Source organism: Mytilus galloprovincialis, chromosome 9 (assembly GCF_965363235.1).
Source record: "Mytilus galloprovincialis chromosome 9, xbMytGall1.hap1.1, whole genome shotgun sequence".
In the NCBI taxonomy this organism is placed as follows: Eukaryota; Metazoa; Mollusca; class Bivalvia; order Mytilida; family Mytilidae; genus Mytilus; species Mytilus galloprovincialis.
Window position 1 is genome coordinate 21137891 of NC_134846.1, and position 27346 is coordinate 21165236.

The 27346-nt window shown below is 35.8% G+C and overlaps 1 long non-coding RNA gene across 2 annotated transcripts; it reads left to right on the top strand.

Moving 5' to 3' along the window:
* The first annotated feature begins 261 nt into the window (after positions 1-261).
* LOC143046694 (uncharacterized) lies at positions 262-26822 on the top strand. 2 transcript variants are annotated; one of them, XR_012969232.1, is made up of 4 exons: positions 262-407; positions 19445-19636; positions 21500-21565; positions 26717-26822. It is a non-coding gene; the product is annotated as an uncharacterized LOC143046694 (long non-coding RNA). The 2 variants fall into 2 exon arrangements; XR_012969231.1 differs by lacking the exon at positions 262-407 and having other exon boundaries at positions 19015-19636.
* The last annotated feature ends 524 nt before the right edge of the window (positions 26823-27346 follow it).

The following is a 27346-nucleotide window of genomic DNA, read 5'->3' on the forward strand; positions in this document are numbered from 1 at the left end:
TGCTAATCCTTGTACACTTCTGGAAATATTCAGTGTTACATTTACTTTAATTCATTGTTGATTTTAGTATAGTTCTAGAAGTTTCCAAAGCTTATTCTTGTTCAATTTATTAAAAGGACACACTCTCTAAATTTAAACGTTTCAGCTACTTAATTCCTTTTTCTTTAAGACATAAAATTCGTGTATATTAATTCTTACTAGATGCATTTATATTATTATAACTTACATTATTAAGTCGTGCTTCTCTCTCTCTAGTACAATTACAGGTCGTTTCCGTAGCGACAGCATCTTCATTGGCTGTAATTCACAACCAGCTTGTCAAGATTGCGGCTGCCAAATAAGATACTTGGAAAATATTAAGGTGAAGGTTACATTGTCATGGAATGGAGCACGCTGGTTTAATGCAGGTAATAAGTATATGTATACAGATTGATAAATAAACTGATGTAGGGCAACGAGAAAGCATCCCATCGACATATCAAAATCACAAAAGTATATGTATAAAAAAAAATTGGCCCTTACCGGACCTACTCCGTTAGGTTGCACTTTGTAAATGGTAAGCGGAAGAAGGGATCCCGTAGGCCGCCCTACGTCACGATTCATGAATTATGCATATTCTATTTATAGGCTATTTATAAACGATTCTGAAAATACTTATTCTAAAAATAGAATATTCTCAACATGTACAACTATTAAAAAAAAACAATTCAAAATCATTAACTTTCATGAAACACGGTGAATTTGCTTTATTTATATCACATGAAAAAAAAGGAAAATGTACCGCATTACAGTAGCATATCATGCATATATCATTGTGCAAATATATATACAGATTCCTTTTTAAAATACACATGATACATTTCATATAGATATGATCAACAGTAGTATTTAGTGCCTTAATTATGTTGTAAAGACCTGCAAATGTCACATGCACGTGGTCCCATGGCTTTGGATATACTATGGAGTTACTAATATTTTTATTATCCGTTTAAAAGAGTATTTTTATGTAGGCAAACTGAAAAAAAATGTAGCTTACACGTGTTAAACATGTTACACGTACTAAGGCTTTACAGGAGTGTAAGAGGGTGTTTAAACTGTCTGCGTTTAAAGAAACGAATCTGTAATCTGACCCCCTGTTGTCTTACCATTCTACTATAGCTGGACGTTCTATAGGAACCATTGTTACTTGTTTACAATAAAGCTACTGTTAGCATGGTTAGGGCGTTCTACAGGATCCCCTGGTCGTTCTACATGATCCCCTGTAGTCTGAACCTCATATATCTACTACAGAACGTTCTATAGGATCCCTTATATTGTTTGTTTATCATGTATACACTAAAGGACGTTCTCATGGTTCTACAGGATCCCTTGTTGTCTGAATATTATATATCTACTATGGTATAGAACGTTCTCTATAGGAACAAGTCTTTTGTCAGGATTCTTCTGAAAAAGCTCATACCAAATTTATGAAATATATTTTTGGTGTAAACAGAAAGTCAAGTAATATAGCTGTAATGTCAGAGATTGGTAGATATCCTATGTATTTTACTATAATTTTATCAATGTTAAAATATTGTCATAGACTGGAACGTTTGAAAGAAGGATTATTATTTGATGCATTTATATGTTGTAAACATACAGTTACATAGTTCTTATGTAAATACATGGTATTCTATAGTATAGATTATATTCAGAAAGAGATTGAATTACCAAATTTTGACCAATCAATTGTTTTTTATGTCAGTATGTTAAAAATAAACTATGTAAAAGTTCTGTCATATTTTGGAATAAACTGAAGCATCAAACCATTAACTCCGAAAAAGGGAAAACATTGTTTTAAGAAAGAAAAATATTTAGAATTACAGGACTTCAAAAAAAAGACAGTCAATTTGTAAATTAAGAATAAGCGCTCATTTTAAAATTGAGACAAACAGATATTCAAAAAAACATATAGAAAGATCTGAGCGTCTTTGTTCTAATTGCTCATTCGGTAAAGTTGAAGATGAGCTTCATGTTTTATTAGAATGCCCTCTTTATGATATTCAAAGGGACGATTTTTTCCAAGACATTTCTAACAATTGTTATTATTTTATAAATTTAAATAAATCTTCTAAATTTTTATGGCTCTTGACCCAAGAAAATGTTACTCTATGGAAAAACTGGGCTGTTATATTGGTGACTGTTTTGAATTAAGGAGATCAGGTATGAACACTGACACTAAGTCAAGTAAACAATTTGAGAATAAATACATATATAATGTAATTTTATTATTCTTTTATTCACAATATATATGTGGTTTTTGGCTTGATTCTGACCAATGCTTATATTCCAAATATATATGTATATGCCTCTATAATTGTTGTTGTTACCAATTATGTAAATCAATTGCATCTGATTTTATACCCTTTATGTGCACTGTAATTTTGGGAAAAAATATATATAGGATCCCATATTGTTTGTTTATAATGTATATACTAAAGGGCGTGTTCTCCAGATCCCCTGTTGTCTGAAAATTATATATAAACTATAGAACGTTCTATAGGATACACTATTGTTTGTTTTTGATGTATCTACCAATCTAAGAGAACGTTCTATAGAATCCCCTGTTGTTTGTTGTTCAGGTTTATGGTATAGGGCGTTCTACAGTATCCCCATGGCGTTCTGCAGGATCCTCTGTTTTCTCAACATTATTTATCTACTATAAGACGTTCTATAGGATCCCCTGTTGTTTGTTTTTCAAGTGTATACTATAGGGCTTTCTACAGGATCCCTTAGGCGGTCTACATGATCCCCTGTTTTCTCAACATTATATATCGACTATATGACGTTCTATAGGGCCCCTGTTGTTTGTTGTTCATGTTTATACTATAGGGCGTTCTACAGTAACCCCTGTTGTTTGTTTATCATGTGTATACTAGAGGACTCTCTACTGGATCCCTTGGTCAGTCTGTGGGATCCCCTGTTTTCTCAACATTATATATAAACTATAGAACGTTCTATAGGATACCCTATTGTTTGTTTTTGATGTATCTACCAATCTAAGAGAACGTTCTATAGAGTCCCCTGTTGTTTGTTTATCATGTGTATACTAGAGGACTCTCTACTGGATCCCTTGGTCGGTCTGTGGGATCCCCTGTTTTCTCAACATTATATATAAACTATAGAACGTTCTATAGGATACCCTATTGTTTGTTTTTGATGTATCTACTAGGATAAGAGAACGTTCTACCGGATCCCCTGTTGTTTGTTTTTCAAGTGTATACTATAGGGCGTTCTACAGGATCCCATAGGCGGTCTACAGGATCCCTTGTTTTCTCAACATAATATATCTACTATATGACGTTCTATATGATCCCCTGTTGTTTGTTGTTCAGGTTTATAGTATAGGGCGTTCTACAGTATCCCCTGGGCAGTCTGCAGGATCCCCTGTTTTCTCAACATTATTTATCTACTATAAGACGTTCTATAGGATCCCCTGTTGTTTATTTTTCAAGTCTATACTATAGGGCGTTCTACATGATACCCTGGACGGTCTACAGGGTGCCCTGTTGCTTATGAAAATTATGCATTTAAGATAGGACCTTCTAAAGGTTCCCCTGTTGGTTTTTTTTCAAGTATATACTATAGGGCGTTCTACAGAATACCTGAGCGATCGATCAACAGGATACCCTGTTTATAAAAATTATGCATTTAAGATAATACTTTCAATAGGTTCCCCTGTTGTTTGTTTATCATGTATATACTATAAGGCTTTCTATAGGATCCCTTGGTTGGTCTAAAGGATCTTCTCTTTTCTCGACATTATTTATCTACTATAAGACGTTCTATAGGGTCCCCTGTTGTTTGTTTTTCAAGTGTATACTATAGGGCGTTTTACAGGATCCCCTAGGCGGTCTACAAGATACCCTGTTTTCTCAACATTATTTATCTACTATAAGACGTTCTATAGTATCCCCTGTTGTTTATTTTTCAAGTCTATACTATAGGGCGTTCTACATGATCCCCTGGACGGTCTACAGGGTGCCCTGTTGTTTATGAAAATTATGCATTTAAGATAGCACCTTCTAAAGGTTCCCCTGTTGTTTATTTTTCAAGTATATACTTTAGGGCGTTCTACAGAATACCTGAGCGATCGATCTACAGGATACCCTGTTTAAAATTATGCATTTAAGATGATACTTTCAATAGGTTCCCCTGTTGTTTGTTTATCATGTATATACTATAAGGCTTTCTATAGGATCCCTTGGTTGGTCTAAAGTATCTTCTCTTTTCTCGACATTATTTATCTACTATAAGACGTTCTATAGGGTCCCCTGTTGTTTGTTGTTCATGTTTATACTATAGGGCGTTCTACAGGATCCCCTAGGCGGTCTACATGATCCCCTGTTTTCTCAACACAATATATCTACTATAGGACGTTCTATAGGGTCCCCTGTTGTTTGTTGTTCATGTTTATACTATAGGGCGTTCTACAGTATCCCCTGGGCGGTCTACAGGATCCCCTGTTTTCTCAACATTATATATCCACTATAAGACGTTCTATAGGATCCCCTGTTGTTTGTTGTTCATTCACTGGACGGTCTACACGATCCCCTGTTGTCTGGACATTATATATATACTAAAGGACGTTCTATAAGACCCCCTACTGATTGTTTTGAATGTTTATACTATAGGTCGTTCTACAGGATCCCCATGGCGGTCTACAGGATCCTCTTTTGTTAAAAATTATGCATTTGAGAAAGGAAATTCTATAAGTCCCCCTGTAGTTTGTTTTTCATGTATATACTATAAGGCTTTTATGATCCCTTGGGCGGTCTTCAGGATCTCCTGTTTTCTCAACATTATATATCTACTATATGACGTTCTATAGGGCCCCCTGTTGTTTGTTGTTCATGTTTATACTATAGGTTGTTCTGCAGGATTCCCTGGACGGTCTGCAGGATCCCTAGTTTTCTCAACATTATTTATTTACTATAAGACGTTCTACAGGATCCCCTGTTGTTTGTTTTTCAAGTGTATACTATAGGGCGTTCTACAGGATCCCTTAGGCGGTCTACAGGATCCCCTGTTTTCTCAACATAATATATCTACTATAGGACGTTCTATAGGGTCCCCTGTTGTTTGTTGTTCATGTTTATACTATAGGGCGTTCTACAGTATCCCCTGGGCGGTCTGCAGGATCCCCAGTTTTCTCAACATTATTCATTTACTATAAGACGTTCTACAGGATCCCCTGTTGTTTGTTTTTCAAGTCTATACTATAGGGCGTTCTACAGGATCCCTTAGGCGGTCTACAGGATCCCCTGTTTTCTCAACATAATATATCTACTATAGGACGTTCTATAGGGTCCCCTTTTGTTTGTTGTTCATGTTTATACTATAGGGCGTTCTACAGTATCCCCTGGGCGGTCTGCACGATCCCCAGTTTTCTCAACATTATTCATTTACTATAAGACGTTCTACAGGATCCCCTGTTGTTGGTTTTTCAAGTGTATACTATAGGTCGTTCTACAGGATCCCCTGTTTTCTCAACATAATATATCTACTATAGGACGTTCTATAGGGTCCCCTGTTGTTTGTTGTTCATGTTTATACTATAGGGCGTTCTACAGTATCCCCTGGGCGGTCTGCAGGATCCCAAGTTTTCTCAACATTATTCATTTACTATAAGACGTTCTACAGGATCCCCTGTTGTTTGTTTTTCAAGTGTATACTATAGGGCGTTCTACAGGATCTCTTAGGCGGTCTACAGGATCCCCTGTTTTCTCAACACAATATATCTACTATAGGACGTTCTATAGGGTCCCCTGTTGTTTGTTGTTCATGTTTATACTATAGGGCGTTCTACAGTATCCCCTGGGCGGTCTGCAGGATCCCCAGTTTTCTCAACATTATTCATTTACTATAAGACGTTCTACAGGATCCCCTGTTGTTGGTTTTTCAAGTGTATACTATAGGGCGTTCTACAGGATCCCCTAGGCGGTCTACAGGATCCCCTGTTTTCTTAACATAATATATCTACTATAGGACGTTCTATAGGGTCCCCCGTTGTTTGTTGTTCATGTTTATACTATAGGGCGTTCTACAGTATCCCCTGGGCGGTCTGCAGGATCCCCAGTTTTCTCAACATTATTCATTTACCATAAGACGTTCTACAGGATCCCCTGTTGTTTGTTTTTCAAGTGTATACTATAGGGCGTTCTACAGGATCCCTTAGGCGGTCTACAGGATCCCCTGTTTTCTCAACATAATATATCTACTATAGGACGTTCTATAGGGTCCCCTGTTGTTTGTTGTTCATGTTTATACTATAGGGCGTTCTACAGTATCCCCTGGGCGGTCTGCAGGATCCCCAGTTTTCTCAACATTATTCATTTACTATAAGACGTTCTACAGGATCCCCTGTTGTTGGTTTTTCAAGTGTATACTATAGGGCGTTCTACAGGATCCCCTAGGCGGTCTACAGGATCCCCTGTTTTCTCAACATAATATATCTACTATAGGACGTTCTATAGGGTCCCCTGTTGTTTGTTGTTCATGTTTATACTATAGGGCGTTCTACAGTATCCCCTGGGCGGTCTGCAGATCCCCAGTTTTCTCAACATTATTCATTTACTATAAGACGTTCTACAGGATCCCCTGTTGTTGGTTTTTCAAGTGTATACTATAGGGCGTTCTACAGGATCCCCAGGGCGGTCTACAGGATCCTCTTTTGTTAAAAATTATGCATCTGAGAAAGGAAATTCTATAAGTCCCCCTGTAGTTTGTTTTTCATGTATATACTATAAGGCTTTTATGATCCCTTGGGCGGTCTTCAGGATCTCCTGTTTTCTCAACATTATATATCTACTATATGACGTTCTATAGGGCCCCCTGTTGTTTGTTGTTTGTTGTTCATGTTTATACTATAGGGCGTTCTGCAGGATTCCCTGGACGGTCTGCAGGATCCTTAGTTTTCTCAACATTATTTATTTACTATAAGACGTTCTACAGGATCCCCTGTTGTTTGTTTTTCAAGTGTATACTATAGGGCGTTCTACAGGATCCCTTAGGCGGTCTACAGGATCCCCTGTTTTCTCAACATAATATATCTACTATAGGACGTTCTATAGGGTCCCCTGTTGTTTGTTGTTCATGTTTATACTATAGGGCGTTCTACAGTATCCCCTGGGCGGTCTGCAGGATCCCCAGTTTTCTCAACATTATTCATTTACTATAAGACGTTCTACAGGATCCCCTGTTGTTGGTTTTTCAAGTGTATACTATAGGGCGTTCTACAGGATCCCCTAGGCGGTCTACAGGATCCCCTGTATTCTCAACATAATATATCTACTATAGGACGTTCTATAGGGTCCCCTGTTGTTGGTTGTTCATGTTTATACTATAGGGCGTTCTACAGTATCCCCTGGGCGGTCTACAGGATCCCCTGTTTTCTCAACATTATATATCCACTATAAGACGTTCTATAGGATCCCCTGTTGTTTGTTGTTCATTCACTGGGCGGTCTACACGACCCCCTGTTGTCTGGACATTATATATATACTAAAGGACGTTCTATAAGACCCCCTATTGATTGTTTTGAATGTTTATACTATAGGTCGTTCTACAGGATCCCCAGGGCGGTCTACAGGATCCTCTTTTGTTAAAAATTATGCATCTGAGAAAGAAAATTCTATAAGTCCCCCTGTAGTTTGTTTTTCATGTATATACTATAAGGCTTTTATGATCCCTTGGGCGGTCTACACGATCTCCTGTTTTCTCAACATTATATATCTACTATATGACGTTCTATAGGGCCCCCTGTTGTTTGTTGTTCATGTTTATACTATAGGTCGTTCTGCAGTATCCCTTGGACGGTCTGCAGGATCCCTAATTTTCTCAACATTATTTATTTATTTTACTATAAGACGTTCTACAGGATCCCCTGTTGTTTGTTTTTCAAGTGTATACTATAGGGCGTTCTACAGGATCCCTTAGGCGGTCTACAGGATCCCCTGTTTTCCCAACATAATATATCTACTATAGGACGTTCTATAGGGTCCCCTGTTGTTTGTTGTTCATGTTTATACTATAGGGCGTTCTACAGTATCCCCTGGGCGGTCTGCAGGATCCCCAGTTTTCTCAACATTATTCATTTACTATAAGACGTTCTACAGGATCCCCTGTTGTTTGTTTTTTTAAGTGTATACTATAGGGCGTTCTACAGGATCCCCTAGGCGGTCTACAGGATCCCCTGTTTTCTCAACATAATATATCTACTATAGGACGTTCTATAGGGTCCCCTGTTGTTTGTTGTTCATGTTTATACTATAGGGCGTTCTACAGTATCCCCCGGGCGGTCTACAGGATCCCCTGTTTTTCAACATTATATATCCACTATAAGATGTTCTATAGGATCCCCTGTTGTTTGTTGTTCATTCACTGGGCGGTCTATACGATCCCCTGTTGTCTGGACATTATATATATACTAAAGGACGTTCTATAAGACCCCCTATTGATTGTTTTGAATGTTTATACTATAGGTCGTTCTACAGGATCCCCAGGGCGGTCTAGAGGATCCTCTTTTGTTAAAAATTATGCATCTGAGAAAGAAAATTCTATAAGTCCCCCTGTAGTTTGTTTTTCATGTATATACTATAAGGCTTTTATGATCCCTTGGGCGGTCTTTAGGATCTCCTGTTTTCTCAACGTTATTTATCTAAAAAAAGGACGTTCTATAGGGTCCCCTGTTGGTGTTGTTCGTGTTTATTTTATAGGTCGTTCTACAGTATCCTCTTTTGTCTGAACATTATATATCTACTATAGAACGTTTTATAGGATCCCATATATTGTTTGTTTATTATGTATATACTAAAGGGCGTTCTACAGGATCCCCTGTTGTTTGAACATTATATACTTGCTATAGAACGTTCTATATGATCCCCTATTGTTTGTTTATCGTGTATATACTAAGGGTCGTTCTACAGGATCCCCTGGGCGGTCTTCAGGATCCCCTGTTGTTTGAATATTATATATCTACTATGGGACGTTCTTTAGGTTAGACTGTTGTTTGTTTTTTATGTATATATTAGACGGAGTTATATATATGCGCCCATAGGCGGTCGATATGATCCCCTGTGGTTTAATAGTTTTGTATCTGTATAGGGCGTTCTATAGGATCCCCGGGCGGTCTAAATGCTCCCATTGTTTGGTTATCATGTATTCACTAGATTTATCTACTAGAGAACGTTCTATGGGATCCCTTGTTGGGTCTATAGGATCACCTGTTGTGTTATAATCGTGTATCTGCTATAGGACGTTCTATAGTATCCCCTGGGCGGTCTATAGGACCCCGTATTGTTTTATAATCGCATATTTGCAATAGGGAATTCTTTGGGATTCCCGGGTCGGTCCATAGGATCCTCTGTTGTTTGTTCAACATGTTTCTTCTAGAGGGTGTTCCATAAAATCCCAGGGTCGGTCTATAGGAGCCCTGTAGTTTTTTGATAATGTATCTATTTGAGGGCGTTATATATATATGCTCCCATAGGCGTTCTTTATGATCCCTTGTTGTTTAATAATTGTGTATCTGCTATAGGGCGTTCTAAAGGATCGCCAGGGCGGTCTATAGGATCCCCTGTTGTTTGTTCATAATATATCTATAACAGGTTGTTCTATACGATCCCCTGGGCTGTCTATACGATACCCTGTTGGTTGTTCATCATGTATCTATAACAGGTTGTTCTATACGATCCCCTGGGCGGTCTATAAGATCCCCTTTTGTTTAATAATCCCGCATATTCTATAGTGCGTTCTATAGGATCCCCGGGTCGGTCTATAGGATCCCCTATTGTTTATACCTTGGCGGTCTATATGATCCCCTTTTGTTTAATAATCGCGCATATTCTATAGTGCGTTCTATAGGATCCCTGTGTCTGTCTATAGGATCCCCTATTGTTTAATAACCTTGCATCTGCTATAGGGCGTGCTATGTTATCCCTTTCAAAGGTCGAGGTTGCATATTGTTATTCGTTGTTTTTTTTCTTTTTCTTTTCTTTTTCCCCATAATTTTATTGTCCTGACAAATTCTTGGAAAAGGATAGACACATTCATCTTTATGGAATTATGGCATAATGTAAACCATTATATAAAGTTGTGCTTTTTAATAAGAGGATGGTCCAAGATGGTCTCGATTACTATAAACACTGGTCAACAGTATTTTTTTTTATGTTTTTTGTATATATTTCTAGTATTCCTGAGCATAGAACCATGATATTCAATATACAAAGTAGGTGTCAACAATTTGTATGATCCTCAGAACTACATATACCTAGCAGTAGGTAGTTGTGTTTTTTTAGTATAAATTTTATTTCAAAATTGCTGACGGTAACCTAGCAATGGCAAGGTCGTCTGGCAACTTGACAACAGTATGACATCCGCCTTTGCTCGCAATGGCAATTCTATTTGTTTGCGTATTCTTATGGATTTGTACAGACAGGAGAAAAGAAATTGACCCGTCTTTTAATATCCCTTTCCGATATATTGATGATGTACTGTCTATTAATGATAATAGATTCAATGAGTATATATGGCAAGCCGTTTTACTATTTATGCTAACTTCAAGATAGCTCATATAATATATCAGATATTTCAAATGATATATAAAATATCTCTCCCATATATAATATACAAGATATCTCATATAATATATAATATATAAGATATTCTATATAATTTACTCTTTATAAGATATCTTATCAACTTTAAAAGATAGCTTTTATACTTTATAAGATATCTTATTAATTCAATAAGATATATTATACACTTAAGAAGATATATTATAAACGAAATGAAAAAAAAAGAAACGAACAATAACAATATAATATGCCCCCTTTGAAAGGGACAACAAAGTACGTCCTATAGCAGATGCACGACTATTAAACAAGAGGGGATCCTAAGACCGACCCGGGGATCCTATAAACCGCCCAGGGTATCGTATAGAACACCCTGATATAGATACATGAACAACGAACAGGGGATCCTATAGACCGCCCTGGGGATCCTATAAAACGCCCTATAGCAGATACATGAATATTGCACAACAGGTGATCCTATAGACCCAACAGGGGATCCCATAGAACGCTCCCTATTAGATACATGATTACTTAACAACGGGATCCTATAGAACACCCTATAGCAGATACACAATTATAAATTAAACCACAGGGAATCCTATAGACCGCCCAGGGGATCCTGTAGAACGCCCTTCAATAGATACATTATGAACAAACAACAGGGCTCCTATAGACCAACCTAGAGATTCTATGGACCGACCCGGGGATCTTAAGGAACGCCCTATAGCAGATGCACGATTATCAAACAATACCAACCAACAGGGGAACATATAGACGGCCCAGAGGATCTTACAGAACGTCGTATACTAGAAACATAATGAACACACAGCAGGTTATTCTAAAGAACGCCCCGGAGATCCTATAGAACGCCCTTCAGCATGCAAATACACGACTATAACACAACAGGGGATCCTATAAAACGCCCTCTAGTATATACGTAAAGTAGATACATGTTTAAAAAACAGGGGAACCTATAGAAGGTTCTATCCTAGATGCATACAAATCAAACAGGGGATCCTGAGGAATATATAATGCTCAGACAACAGGAGATCATGTAGATCGGCCTATAGTATAAACATGAAAAACAATCAACAGGGGATCCTATAGAACGTCCTATGATTGATATATAATGTTGAGAAAACAGGGCATTCTGCAGACCGCCCAAGGGATCATAAACGCCCTATTATATATACATAATAAACAAAGAACAGGGGAGCCTATAGAATTTCCTATCTCAGATGCATATTTTTTTTAACAAAAGGGGATTCTGTAGACCGCCCTATAGTATAAATATGAAAAACAAAGACCAGTGGAACCTATCTCAGATGCATATTTTTTTAACAAAAGGGGATTCTGTAGACCGCCCAGGGAATCCTGTAGAACGCCCGATAGTATAAACACAAAAAAAAACAATCAACAGGGCCTCCTGTAGACCGCCCCAGGGGATCCGGTAGAACGCCCTTTAGTGTATACTTGATTAACAAACAATAGGGGATCCTATAGAACGTCTTATAGTAGATATATTATGTTGAGAAAACAGGGAATCCTGTAGACCGCCCAGGGGATCCTGTAGAACGCCCTATAGTATATAAATGAAAAACAAACAACGGGGGATACTTTAGAACGTTTTATAGTAGATATAGATTTTTAAACAAATGGGCATCCTGTAGACCGCCCATTGGATCCTGTAGAAAGCCCTATAATATAAACATAAAAAAACAACCAACAGGGCATCCTGTAGACCGCCCAGGGGATCCAGTAGAACGCCCTTTAGTATATTAATAATAAACAAACAATATAGGGATCCTATAGAACGTCCTATAGTAGATATATAATGTAAAGACAACAGGGGATCCTGTAGACCGCCCATGGTATCCTGTAGAACGCCCTTTAGTATAAACATGATAAACAAACAACTGGGGATCCTGTAGAATGTTTTATAGTAAATATATAATGTTCAGACAAAAGGGGATCCTGTAGACTGCCTAGGGGATCCTATTGAACGCCCTTTAGTATATAAATGATTAACAAACAACATGGGATCCTATAGAACGTCTCATAGCAGAAAAATAATGTTGAGAAAATAGGTGATCCTTTAGAACGCCGTATAGTATAAACATGAAAAAACAATCAACAGGGGGTCTTATAGAACGCCATTTAGTACATATATAATGTAAAGACAACAGGGTATCCTTTAGACCGCCCAAGGGATCCTTTAGAACGCCCTTTAGTATATACTTGATTAACAAACAATAGGGGATCCTATAGAACGTCTTATAGTAGATATATTATGTTGAGAAAACAGGAAATCCTGTAGACCGCCCAGGGGATCCTGTAGAACGCCCTATAGTATATAAATGAAAAACAAACAACGGGGGATACTTTAGAACGTCTTATAGTAGATATAGATTTTTAAACAAATGGGCATCCTGTAGACCGCCCAGTGGATCCTGTAGAAAGCCCTATAATATAAACATAAAAAAAACAATCAACAGGGCATTCTGTAGACCGCCCAGGGGATCCAGTAGAACGCCCTTTAGTATATTAATAATAAAAAACCAATAAAGGGATCCTATAGAACGTCCTATAGTAGATATATAATGTTAAGACAACAGGGGATCCTGTAGACCGCCCAGGGGATCCTGTAGAACGCCCTATAGTATAAACATGAAAAACCATCAATAGGGGGTCTTATAGAACGACCTTTAGTAGATATATAATGTTCAGACAACAAGGGATCCTGAAGACCGCCCAGGGGATCCCGTAGAACGCCCTTTAGTATATACTTGATTAACAAACAATAGGGGATCCTATAGAACGTCTTATAGTAGATATATTATGTTGAGAAAACAGGGGATCCCGTAGACCGACCAGGGGATCGTGTAGAACGCCCTATAGTATATACTTGAAAAACAAACAACGGGGGATACTTTAGAACGTCTTGTAGTAGATACATAATGTTGAGAAAGCAGGGGATCACACAGACCGGCCAAGGGATCTCGTAAGAATTCCTCTATTAGATACTTCAAAAACAAACAATAGAGTATCCTATAGAACGTTCTATACTTTATATCTAATGTAAAGACAACAGGGGATCCTGTAGACCGCCCATGGTATCCTGTAGAACGCCCTTTAGTATAAACATGATAAACAAACAACTGGGGATCCTGTAGAATGTTCTATAGTAAATATATGTAATATATACGTGTTTCTCGTTTCTCGTTTTGTTTATATAGATTAGACCGTTGGTTTTCCCGTTTGAATGGTTTTACACTAGTAATTTTGGGGCCCTTTATAGCTTGTTGTTCGGTGTGAGCTAAGGCTCCGTGTTGAAGGCCGTACTTTAACCTATAATGGTTTACTTTTTAAATTGTTATTTGTATGGAGAGTTGTCTCATTGGCACTCACACCACATCTTCCTATATCTATATAATGTTCAGACAAAAGGGGATCCTGTAGACTGCCTAGGGGATCCTATTGAACGCCCTTTAGTATATAAATGATTAACAAACAACATAGGATCCTATAGAACGTCTTATAGTTGATATATTATGTTGAGAAAACAGGGGATCCTGTAGACCGCCCAGGGGATCCAGTAGAACGCCCTTTAGTATATAAAAATAAACAAACAATATAGGGATCCTATAGAACGTCCTATAGTACATATATAATGTAAAGACAACAGGGTATCCTTTAGACCGCCCAAGGGATCCTTTAGAACGCCCTTTAGTGTATACTTGATTAACAAACAATAGGGGATCCTATAGAACGTCTTATAATAGATATATGATGTTGAGAAAACAGGGAATCCTGTAGACCGCCCAGGGGATCCAGTAGAACGTCCTTTAGTATATTAATAATAAACAAACAATATAAGGATCCTATAGAACGTCCTATAGTAGATATATAATGTAAAGACAACAGGGGATCCTGTAGACCGCCTAAGAGATCCTGTAGAACGCCCTATAGTATACACTTGAAAAACAAACAACTGGGGATCCTGTAGAATGTTCTATAGTAAATATATAATGTTCAGACAAAAGGGGATCCTGTAGACTGCCTAGGGGATCCTATTGAACGCCCTTTAGTATATAAATGATTAACAAACAACATGGGATCCTATAGAACGTCTCATAGCAGAAAAATAATGTTGAGAAAACAGGTGATCCTTTAGAACGCCGTATAGTATCAACATGAAAAAACAATCAACAGGGGGTCTTATAGAACGCCATTTAGTACATATATAATGTAAAGACAACAGGTTATCCTTTAGACCGCCCAAGGGATCCTTTAGAACGCCCTTTAGTATATACTTGATTAACAAACAATAGGGGATCCTATAGAACGTCTTATAGTAGATATATTATGTTGAGAAAACAGGAAATCCTGTAGACCGCCCACGGGATCCTGTAGAACGCCCTATAGTATATAAATGAAAAACAAACAACGGGGGATACTTTAGAACGTCTTATAGTAGATATAGATTTTTAAACAAATGGGCATCCTGTAGACCGCCCAGTGGATCCTGTAGAAAGCCCTATAATATAAACATAAAAAAAACAATCAACAGGGCATTCTGTAGACCGCCCAGGGGATCCAGTAGAACGCCCTTTAGTATATTAATAATAAACAAACAATAAAGGGATCCTACAGAACGTCCTATAGTAGATATATAATGTTAAGACAACAGGGGATCCTGTAGACCGCCCAGGGGATCCTGTAGAACGCCCTATAGTATAAACATGAAAAACCATCAATAGGGGGTCTTATAGAACGACCTTTAGTAGATATATAATGTTCAGACAACAAGGGATCCTGAAGACCGCCCAGGGGATGCTGTAGAACGCCCTTTAGTATATACTTGATTAAACAAACAATAGGGGATCCTATAGAACGTCTTATAGTAGATATATTATGTTGAGAAAACAGGGGATCCCGTAGACCGACCAGGGGATCGTGTAGAACGCCCTATAGTATATACTTGAAAAACAAACAACGGGGGATACTTTAGAACGACTTGTAGTAGATACATAATGTTGAGAAAGCAGGGGATCACACAGACCGGCCAAGGGATCTCGTAAGAATTCCTCTATTAGATACTTCAAAAACAAACAATAGAGTATCCTATAGAACGTTCTATACTTTATATATAATGTTCAGACAACAGGGGATCCTGTAGAACGTCCTTTGCTATATACATGATAAACAAACAATATAGGAGATCCTATAGAACGTTCTATAACTATAAATATAAGGTTCAGACAACAGGGGATCATGTACACCGACCAGAAGATCCCGTAGAACGCCCTAATAGAACATGTAGCTTCATTATAAACAAATAACAGGGGAAACGAAGACCAGCACCCCCTTCCCCACAGCCACTATCCCCCCCTCCCTCACACCCTGTAAAGGTAATGTCTCGTTTCTAAGAACGTGTTAGCTACATGTTGTTTTTTTTTTTATCAATTTGCCTACATCAAAGTACTCTATTAAGCAGATAATAAAAATATTATTAACTCCATAGTATATTCAAAGCCATGGGATCACGTGCATGGGACATTTGCAAGTCTTTACAACATAATTAAGGCACCAATACTGTGTGTCATATATACTAGTATGTGAAATATCATATATATCTCAAAAAGGAATATGTATTTGCTTAATGAGGGCACAATGATATATGCTACTGTAATGCGGAACATTTTCCTATTTAAGTTCACGTTGAACGTGAAATAATTTCTGTCATGAACGTTGCACGAAAAATATAGACTTTAAGGTGAACCTTTTGTGACTGAGTCACTGTCCTCTTGTATATATGAAGTCTTTGTTTTACTTAATATTCCCTATTTAGTGTGTACACATTTATGATATAAATAATTTACAGCTTTTAGAAAAGTATACATAAAGATATCCTGAACTTTAAAAATGCAAATAAAGGAACAACATCATTGGTCTTACCGCCTTATCATTTCTTATCACGGAAACAAAATTATATCATTGATCAATTTCGTTCTTGTCCATGTTGACGATCCCTGTCTAGTGTTTTTTTTTTTTTTTTTTTTAAATACTGAGCACGCAAAATAAGCATTTGAATCACGAAGCACGTATAAAATTTACATAAGCAGAACATATTGAACACCTCGCTGTTTTGCACAACTGAACGTTAAATAAAGAAGTAAAAACACGTTGAACGTGAAATAAAAAAAAACCCAATCACGTACCACGAAAATAACCCTCTACCACTCTCCATGAAAGTTAATGATTTTGCATCGTTTTTTTAAGATAGTTTTACATGTTAAGAAAATTCTATTTTTAGCATTAGTATTTTCCAAATCGTTTAAAAATAGCCTATAAATAGAATATGCATAATTCATGAATCGTGACGTAGGGCGGTCTACGGGATCCCTTCTTCCGCTTACCTTTGTAAATACAGCTGTTTCTCAAAACACGCCTCTTTTGGGGAGATCTTGAATATTCATAGAAAATTAATTTTGTTTAAATACTGGTTCCCAGCTATGCTCTCTGTGTTCCATCTCACAGAGACATAACTTGGGAATGTTACTAGTAAATAAATATGTCCATATTATTTACATTGAAATCTGTGGTAACCTTTTATTCGAAGTAGGGGTATTTAATATAAAAAAGAAGATGTGGTATGATTGCCAATGAGACAACTGTCCACAAGAGACCAAAATGACACAGACATTAACACTTATAGGTCACCGTATGGTCTTTAACAATGAGCAAAGCCCATATCGCATAGTCAGCTATAAAAGGCCCCGATAAGACAATGTAAAACAACTCAAACGAGAAAACTAACAGCCTTATTTATAAAAAGATGTACGAAAAACAAATATGTAACACATAAACAAACGACAACCACTGAATTACAGGCTCCTGACTTTGGACAGGCAGTTAAGAAAATTAGTGTTAGTTTAATCTCTGAGAAGTTCAGGGCATATGAACGTTGAAAATATGCTGCACAGCCCTATATTTTTACCTTTGAAAAAAATTGTGGTGCATATGAACTTTCAATTTCTATGAAAAGATTTTTTTCAAAACTTCATAGTAAAAGTGGTAAAGATTAAGCCGTAAAAGGAGTTCCTATGGGAAAATGCATTGTCAATTTTTACAGAAATGCAACCTTTAGGCGTCTGATTGGCTGTGATTGATGTATAAATTCACAGCAGTATTCAGGGAGAATCTTAACAAGAAAGTAAATTTCTATGCTTCTTGTAGAGAAAATTATGTCTCGCTCTCTGTTCCGAAATGTAAAAAAAATCCCGCATTTGGTTCCAGTCTAGCGTTTCCTTGCAGAATCTTTCAAATGCATGTTTTGTGAAATGTGTTCTTGTCCTGAACATAAATGTAATATTTGCCATCTGACTTGAAGCAAACAACGGTTAATTAATCAAGAACTGAAATAGATCAATATAAACGTTTTGCTCGTTGTTTTCAATTAACATATACCGCATTTTCCAGCACATTTTAAAAAAAAAACATGAATTTCAGAGTAAAATTTCAAAGTGCAAGGTTTTTTTAATTGATTTCGCGATCTCGTAAAATTTTTAAAAAATCATACACGAATCGTATATGCAAGTAGAAAGCACCAATTGTTTAGCACAAACTTACAGATAGTTGAAAATATGTCGGGAAAAAAAACAAAAATAGGGGTTTCTCAACACCCTTTAAATTTTGTGGATATTATCCAAAGTGCCCGACATAGCGGACATGATTTGTTAATGATCAGCCATCGCTGAATACAGTCATCGTGAAACTTGTGCTTGCACGAATTCTTGCATAACCATTCGGTTAGTTTTATTTTCTCTAGGCATATGACACAATGGTCCATTGCATTACAAAATCTGGTTACCCTGTTCATCTCGAAGCAGGTCCCCAGACTTCTATGTAGTTGGATACTTTATATATATTATTTTTTATGATCATTACTGGCCTGCGACTTCACCATATTAGCATACATATTTATTATATGGTGCAATGATATTTTATTTTAATACCATACAGCCCCTTTGAATCAGGAATAAGGTTAACAGTTGTTTTTGAAAACATTTTAACCAAACATTTCTGGAATAAATATTTCTAAACAGAAATATATTCAAAATTCCTTTTGAAACTACAAGTATCGTCCCTTTATATCAAACTATTTATAAAACATGGGAAATTTAAACTGAATGTAAGTGATTTGTAATATTATCAGCGATATCTACTGTTTATTTATAAAATGTGCAAATAGAATTTGTGCACCAGGTTATCAATGTTTATTTACTTTAATTTATAAAGGATTCATATTAAAAACGTACATGTATGATTAATCGTCCAGTGGCAAATGTTATATATGCACATATCAGACTATCAGATAATGAACAAGAACATTTCAATAAGCGTGGTATAAATATGAACTCTGCTTTGGACTGGAGCAACCTGCTGCTGAAAATAATATATTTCACACTGCTAGTTCAATAGGTAACGATGCATCTGAAAACATGTGTCCTTTTACCTTGACAAATTATTCTGACTTCGAGGCGCCTGGTATTTGTACTTACATTTGAATTATGAGTGCTTGTCGCAATAAAATACCTGGAAAACCCAATAATCTAAAGTCTTGGTTTTGTTGTAGTTTGAAAAACCGACAAAACTACAACGAGACAACTTATGTTATATGTAAAAATGATATTATGGTGATTTAATAAAGAGATTAAGAAGGTAATCATAAAAAAACAAAGGATAATAAAAAAAAGAAAGATATTTCTATGGATAACAAGTTGTAGCAAGCACTCCGTAATTTTAGTTGCACCGTTTATTTCCTACAGCCTACAGAGGGCAAGTAGAACTGTATTTGATTTCACCGCGAGGGACGAAAAGCTACATTTTAACTAACAGACCAGCAGATAGGTTACAGCCAGAAACATTTACATGGGAATTCAAATCTGTACAGTCCTGGGGTGAAAATCCATGTGGAACATTCCTCCTTAGTTTTGGTACAAGGTCCAATGACGTTACAGGTTAGATCCTTACATTGAAAAGGAAAGTAATTTCGATGTGCCATAACTTGAATCTGATTAACTCGCCTAAAAAAATAAGGCGTCTGAGTTAAGAAGTATAATACATATATATTGTACTAGAACGATTATCTAAATTTCTTTTTATGAGATTGCTAGCATTATGGAGTGGGCATGAAATAAGGACAATTACAAAAAAAATGAAATAATTTCGAAAGAAGGGCGCAATATACCAGAGGGACATTCAAATTTATAAATCGAAAATAAACTGACAACACCATTGAAAAAGACAAACAGACAAATAATAGTACACAAAATGCAACATACAACACACAACATAGAAATCTAAAGACTAAGCAACACGAACCCCACCAAAAAATGGAAGTGATCTCAGCTACCCCGGAAAAGTCGGCAGATCCTGCGCCATATGTGACACCCGTCGAGTGCAAATGAGACATCTACAAGTATCAATTTAAGAACTAATGACAAAGAAGTGAACAATATTAAAAGTTCAAATTACATCCTCTGACAATGAATGAATATAGTTATCAAAGGTGCCAGGATTATAATTTAGTACGCCAGACGCGCGTTTCGTCTACATAAGACTCATCAGTGACGCTCATATCAAAATATCTATAAAGCCAAACGAGTACCAATTTGAAGAACATTGAGGATCCAAAATTCCAAAAAGTTTTGCCAAATACGGCTAAGGTAATCTATGCCTGGGATAAGAACATCCTTAGTTTTTCGGGTAAATTCAAAGTTTTGTAAACAGGAAGTTTATAAAAATGACCACATTATTGATATTCTTGTCAACACCCGTAAGTAGTAAACTTGAGAAGGCAGAAGAACGACACAATGTGAAATAATTAAAGAGAGAAAACCAACCGTTTTGACAAACAAACAAAAAATTCTACAACAATACAATACATTCCCACATTGATATGCTGGCTTTGGTATACATGTATGCCTTATTTTTATCTGTTCAAGAATAATATATTTTTTGTGTATTCCAGTCAAATTTTCAAAAATGTGGATAGCAAATGATTATAAATTATGTTTTTTTCTGAATCATAATATTGAAAAGAGGCCTATTTTGTACAAACAAAGAGATGAGTGTAAGAATATGAAATTTTAAAAAAATACCAATAAGATAAGATGCCACAAGTCCTGAAAAATCCAACATTTCCAGATAAAAGTTCAACCTTGGTTTTAAACGCTTTTTTTGCTTTATATTTTGTTGCAGACCCCTGCTGATATTTTTCTTTTCAACAGTTACGGTATGTTGTTCAGACTGCTTGTTCATCATTGGAAATAGAAATGGTTTAAGATACAAACAGTAGAAATACACCATTGAAAGTTAATTATATTAAAACAATATGTTTTCATATCTTTGAAAACGGTAGAGTATTCCAATGTATTTTCGGACTTCATTCCAACGTTAAGAATAAACAAATGTGATTGCGTTGTCTCTTCTAGAAAAATTATTGCAAACTGGAATTTCCGACACAAAACTACTCTCAGTCAATACCTTACAAAAACGGCAAGAAATGTTCGTCGTGGCGAATCTAGGGGAGCAAAGTGGCCAGCTACTTTATCCCGGACTTATTCTTTTTTATTATTTTTCGCTGCATTTGTTAACAATTTTTCATATTTTTGACTGCCAGGTTTAAAAGAGATTTGTTGAATGGACCATTAGCTCTCCCGTTAATTTTGTAAATCGATCCGTCACGTATTTTGTAGAAAAGAATTTCATACGGTGATTTTTGTTATAAAAAAGAACTTTCGGTGTAGTATTATTACAATTCCAGTTGTATACTTATGTTTTAATGTGATAAACTTCAAGATGTTTAAATTTCTAAATAGTGAGACTTGAGTCTTGGCATCTTACTCTGTATGGCACTATGGATCCTCCACCATCACTTCAGGCATGTAAGTCAATACTATATAATACATGTATCACCTGTACAATGATTTGAACCTTAAACACAAAATATTCTTCCTTAGAAATGCGTCGAAATCTACATTTTACATCTTTTATATCAAAGTATATACAGTAAGTAATGAAATAAAGTCCAAACATTGAACAATCATTGATTTCAAAAAGAACATAGTTATACTTGTTTATAAAATGGAACGAAATTATAAAAAAAATACACAATACAGTGACCATCTCACCTACTGTATACCATGGCTGAGTTGATAGGAGTTTAGTCCCATTATATATATTAAATTGATACATCCCACTTACCACAAGATCAAACATGTACAATGAAATTGATATTCTAGATTTCTAGATAAGGGTATTTTCAATCTATTAGAAACAATATGAACTGACTGTGTTGGTGCTTTATTTACTTTCCCATTAAAAGTGCGGCATTATAAATATGAACAAAGACTGTGAGGATTTATTTAGTGATTGAATGGTATATTGTTTCGTGCAGAAAACAACATAAATTTAGACTTCAATTTTGTAAAAATAGCACATGGGAAATCCATCGTTATCAGTGTGTCACAGTCGATACACATGTTCACTGGGGTAAAGCTGATGACCGTAACTGCATTCACGGTCATCCCAAGATTTCGGATGAAAAATTAGGTCAGTATCTGTATTGTCTGTTACAGTGTTTCTATATCATTTTCTTTACAAAGGAGACATTGATACGATGTAAATTTATAAAAGATTCACACGGAAATCACAAATTACTTCCGAGAAATGTGCATGAAACAGGAAATTCGATTTAAAAAAATCGCTAAGATAACCGTAAATCACACTCGAGATGACCGTAACAGAATCAGCAATTCATAACAAGGATGACCGTAATTGGTTAAAAGATGACCGTAATTTGTAAAGGATGACCGTAATTTCTAAATGATGACCGTAACTTTTAAAGGATGATCGTCAATTCTAAGAAATATCCGTATTTGTATAACTACTATTTTTTTATCAAATGATTAATGGTGTTGATATAAAACGTATTTATGTGAGAGTATTATCCTATAGGTAGGAGAAAATAAGAAGTGCTTTAAATACAAAGTTCACCATGTATATCTTTTTTTTACGGTAGAGGGTATATAATTTTTAAAATGAACATACAACAAGACTTGCACATGAAGAAGTGGGGGAAACATGCAACAAAAGCGCGATTAAATGACACCTTACAAGTATAATAAAAAAAAAGTGTGCTGCACAGCCTCCAACTAAAAGCCAAAAGATTTTTGTTTATTTCTTGAATTCCTTGTAATGACATGTAATAAATGGATTTTTTTAAAAATTCCAATGAATGTACACCCATTGATATTAATTTATATCGTCTTTGATTTGTCTTCTATTTTGTCTTGCAAGTAAAATAACGGAACCTGTTTTTAAAATATTACGACCAAACTAGTGAAGGCGAGCTCCAGCAAAATAGATCCTTAAAATAGTCTTGTGCGTATAGCGTATCACAAGGGGCAGGGGCGGATTAAGCCATTAAAAAAAAGGGGGATCCCAACCCAGGGTAAAGGGGGTTCAAACTATGTGTCCCCATTCAAATGCACTGATCGGTAAATAAAAAGGAGATCCACCGCTGGGGGAAACCTTGTCAATTTGTATATACAGCAATGTTATTCATATATAAAGACAAACTAAGATTTTAATCTGCTTCCTCTGGAACCATACACATAGGCTCGATTACCGGATATTCATATGTTTGATTAGTGTTTTTAATGCTCCATTCATTGGCATTATGTTTTCTGGTCTGTGCGTCCGTTCGTTTGTTCGTCCGTGCGTCTGCTCGTTCGTCCGTTTGTGCCACCTTAGGTTAAAGTTTTTGGTCGAGGAGGTTTTTGATGACGTTGAAGTCCAATTAACTTGAAACTTAGTACACATGTTTTCTATGATATGATCTTTCTAATCATAATGCCAAATTACAGTTTTTTCCCATTTTAACGGTTCACTGAACATATAAAATTATAGTGTAGATGAGGCATGTACTAGAGACACATCAGAGGGACACATTCTTGTTTCTTCAACTTTTCGTCGTATCTCTGTCAATTTGTATTCAAATTTTAAAGTCGTTTTTATCAATAAATTTTTCATTGTTTACGAGAAATTTGCAATTTACTATCATTGTCATGAACTCAAAATACGGCAAATAGTTAAAAATAAATTGATAAAACATGTTTATATCCACTAACTAAACCCCTATTGAGACAAACACAACAAAAAGCTATGAATACAAATACGGATATTCTTAGAATTGAGGGTCATCATTTAAAAGTTACGATCATCCTTTATAAATTACAGTCATTCTTTACAAATTACGGTCATCTTTTACAAGTTACGGTCATCTGTTTACCAATCACAGTCATCCTTGTTTTATGTTACGGTCATCTTGAAAATATTTTGATAATGATTTACGGACATCTTCGTGATTTTTTCAAATTGAATTTCGCGTTTCCTGCACATTTTCCGGTAGTAATTTGTGATTTCTGTGTGAATGTTTTATAAATTTACATCGTATCAATGTATATTTTGTAAAGAAAATGATATAGAAACACTGTAACAGACAATACAGATACTGACCTAATTTTTCATCCGACATCTTGGGATGACCGTGAATGCAGTTACGGTCATCAGCTTTACCCCAGTGATGTTGTAAACCATTATTTAAATATGTATTCCTCTCGAACAACTGAAAATGTCCTGTGTCGCTAGACTTTACTATCTGAATAGGTGAAATTGTTACTTTAAATTCTCCAATCTTACAATTCTTTCATTTTTAGCTCACCTGGCCCAAAGGGCCAAGTGAGCTTTTCTCATCACTTGGCGTCCGTCGTCCGTCGTCGTTAACGTTTACAAAAATCTTCTCCTCTGAAACTACTGGGCCAAATTTAACCAAAGTTAGCCACAATCATCATTGTGTTATCTAGTTTTAAAAATGTGTCCGGTGACCCAGCCAACCAACCAAGATGGCCGCCATGGCTAAAAATAGAGCATAGGGGTAAAATGTAAATTTTGGCTTATAACTCTGAAACCAAAGCATTTAGAGCAAATCTGACAAGGTAAAATTTCATCTGGTCAATCTCTATCTGCCCGGAAATTTTCAGATAAGTCGGACAACCGGTTGTTGGGTTGCTGCCCCTAAATTAGTAATTGTAAGGACATTTAGCCGTTTTTGGTTATTATCTTGAATACTATTATAGATAGAGATAAACTTTAAACAGCAATAATATAAAAAAGAAGATGTGGTATGATTGCCAATGAGACATCTATCCAAAAGAGACCAAAATGACACAGACATTAACAACTATAGGTCACCGTACGGCCTTCAACAATGAGCAAAGCCCATACCGCATAGTCAGCTATAAAAGGCCCCGATAAGACAATGTAAAACAATTCAAACGAGAAAACTAACGGCCTTATTTATGTAAAAAAATGAACGAAAAACAAGTATGTAACACATAAACAAACGACAACCACTGAATATACAGGCTCCTGACTTGGGACAGGCACATACATAAATAATGTGGCGGGGTTAAACATGTTAGCGGGATCCCAACCCTCCCCCTAACCTGGGACAGTGGTATAACAGTACAACATAAGAACGAACTATAAAAATCAGTTGAAAAAGGCTTTAAGTTAACTCATCAGATGGACAAAAATATAAGTGGACGTGGCCGAGTACTTATACATCCCGACACAAAAAGACACAATGAACAGATCTGAGAGTACTCGCAGTTATCTGACAGCTAGTTCAAAGCCACTAACAACTAATAAAAAAATCATGCATCTAAGACTAAACTATCAATCCGTACACATCCAACATCCAATGGATTTAGTGTAAAGACATCATAAAAAGCCAGAGAAAAACATGACCTTGTGCAATGTCAAGTTACAGGTATCGACAGATTGTAGATCCATGAATATGTATATATATAACATACTAGTAAAATTTAGTTAGCTTTTAATCTACTGATAACAAAATCAATATTTATTCCAATAAAAACAATATTCAATGATCTTATTACGGTGTTGAATAGGTAACCTTTTAGAATAAGTTTTTTTAAAGGAGCGACAAGTTTACATGGATCATTTCTAAATTTCCGGGCACGATTAACAACATTTCCGTAAAAATGAGGATGTGCTATCCCGTTTGAAATAAGTTTTCTACAGGTACATCCAAACTCCAAAACCAAATCAAATGTTCAGCAAAGTAAGAGCTACAAATAAGTCACATGACCAAAATGGTCAGTTGACCCCTTAAGGAGTTATTGCCCTTTATAGTAATTTTTTACCAATTTTTAGTAAATTTTTGTCATCTTTCATTTGACAAAAATCTTCTCCTCTGAAACTACTGAGTCATATTTAACAAAACTTAGCCACAATCATTATTAGGGTATCTAGTTTAACAAATGTGTGTGGTGACCAAGCCAACCAATCAAGATGGCCACCATGGCTAAAAATAGAACATAGGGGTAAAATGTAGATTTTGGCTTAAAAACTCTGAAACCAAAGCATTTAGAGCATATCTGACAATGGGTTAAATTGTTTATCGAGTCAATCTCTTTCTGCCCTGAAATTTTCAGATGAATTGGACAACTGGTTGTAGGGTTGCTGCCCCCCCCCCCCCCCAATTGGTATTTTTTTAAAGATTTTTTTTGGTTTTTGGTTATTATCTTTAATACTTTTATAGATATATATAAACTGTTATAAGCAATAATGAACCCATTAAGGAATTATTGCCCTTTATAGTCGAATTTTAACAATTTTCATTAATTTGATAAATTTTTGTAAATTTTTACAAAATATTTTCCTCTGTATCTAAAGTGCCAAGTCTATATAGATAGAGAAAATTGTAAGTAGCAAGAATGTTCAGTAAAGTAAGATCTACAAACACAACACAATTTTGTCATGAATCCATCTGTGTCTTTTGTTTAATAATCACATAGACCAAGGTGAGCGACACAGGCCTCTAGTTTCAAATAGGCTTTTAAAAGTACATATTAAACATTTAACATAAAATTTGTTTTTTTTTAGGTGAACAAAATATTAAGTTCAAATGTTGCTTTCTATACTTGTTATAATCTTCTTTTTTTCAGGTAGAGAAGCCAAACAACGTTTTTGAGAAATGATATATGTGGGCTTCTATTTAGGATAATTTAACATCTTATTGGGAAAATATTAGTTATTTCTCCACAATAGAAGACATTGATTGTATGCGTTTGTTGTTTTGTCCATTTACGCCGACTTGATATTTGTTTTTGTATTAAACTCGTTATTTGTCTTTTTTTTTTGTGTCTTTTTTTGCTTTAGAAATATACACGCTTTACAAATAATAAAACGAAGTGAATGATGCACAAAAATAATTCGGGGAAGGAAAAAATGATAACTAAACTAAAACAAACAAACAACCACTAGACCGCGGCATGACAAACCTACCATAACTCCTTTTTTTTTAAACAAAGCATTTTAAAAAGTAAAGTGGATATCACACATCAGTCAGAAACGTGAATATCAAGCCGAATTCACTTCTGACTATATAATTATACACTTTATTATGGTTATCATTTGTTTTTCTCTATCACTGGTAGTGGTTTAGGATTTGTGGAATAAATATGATAAAATTAACCAAGTTACATGTACAAGTAGTAACGATAGTCTTTGTACGTAATTGAACTACATGTTATATATCATGTCTATTTTGGTATTCCTGGTTTATCTACAATACT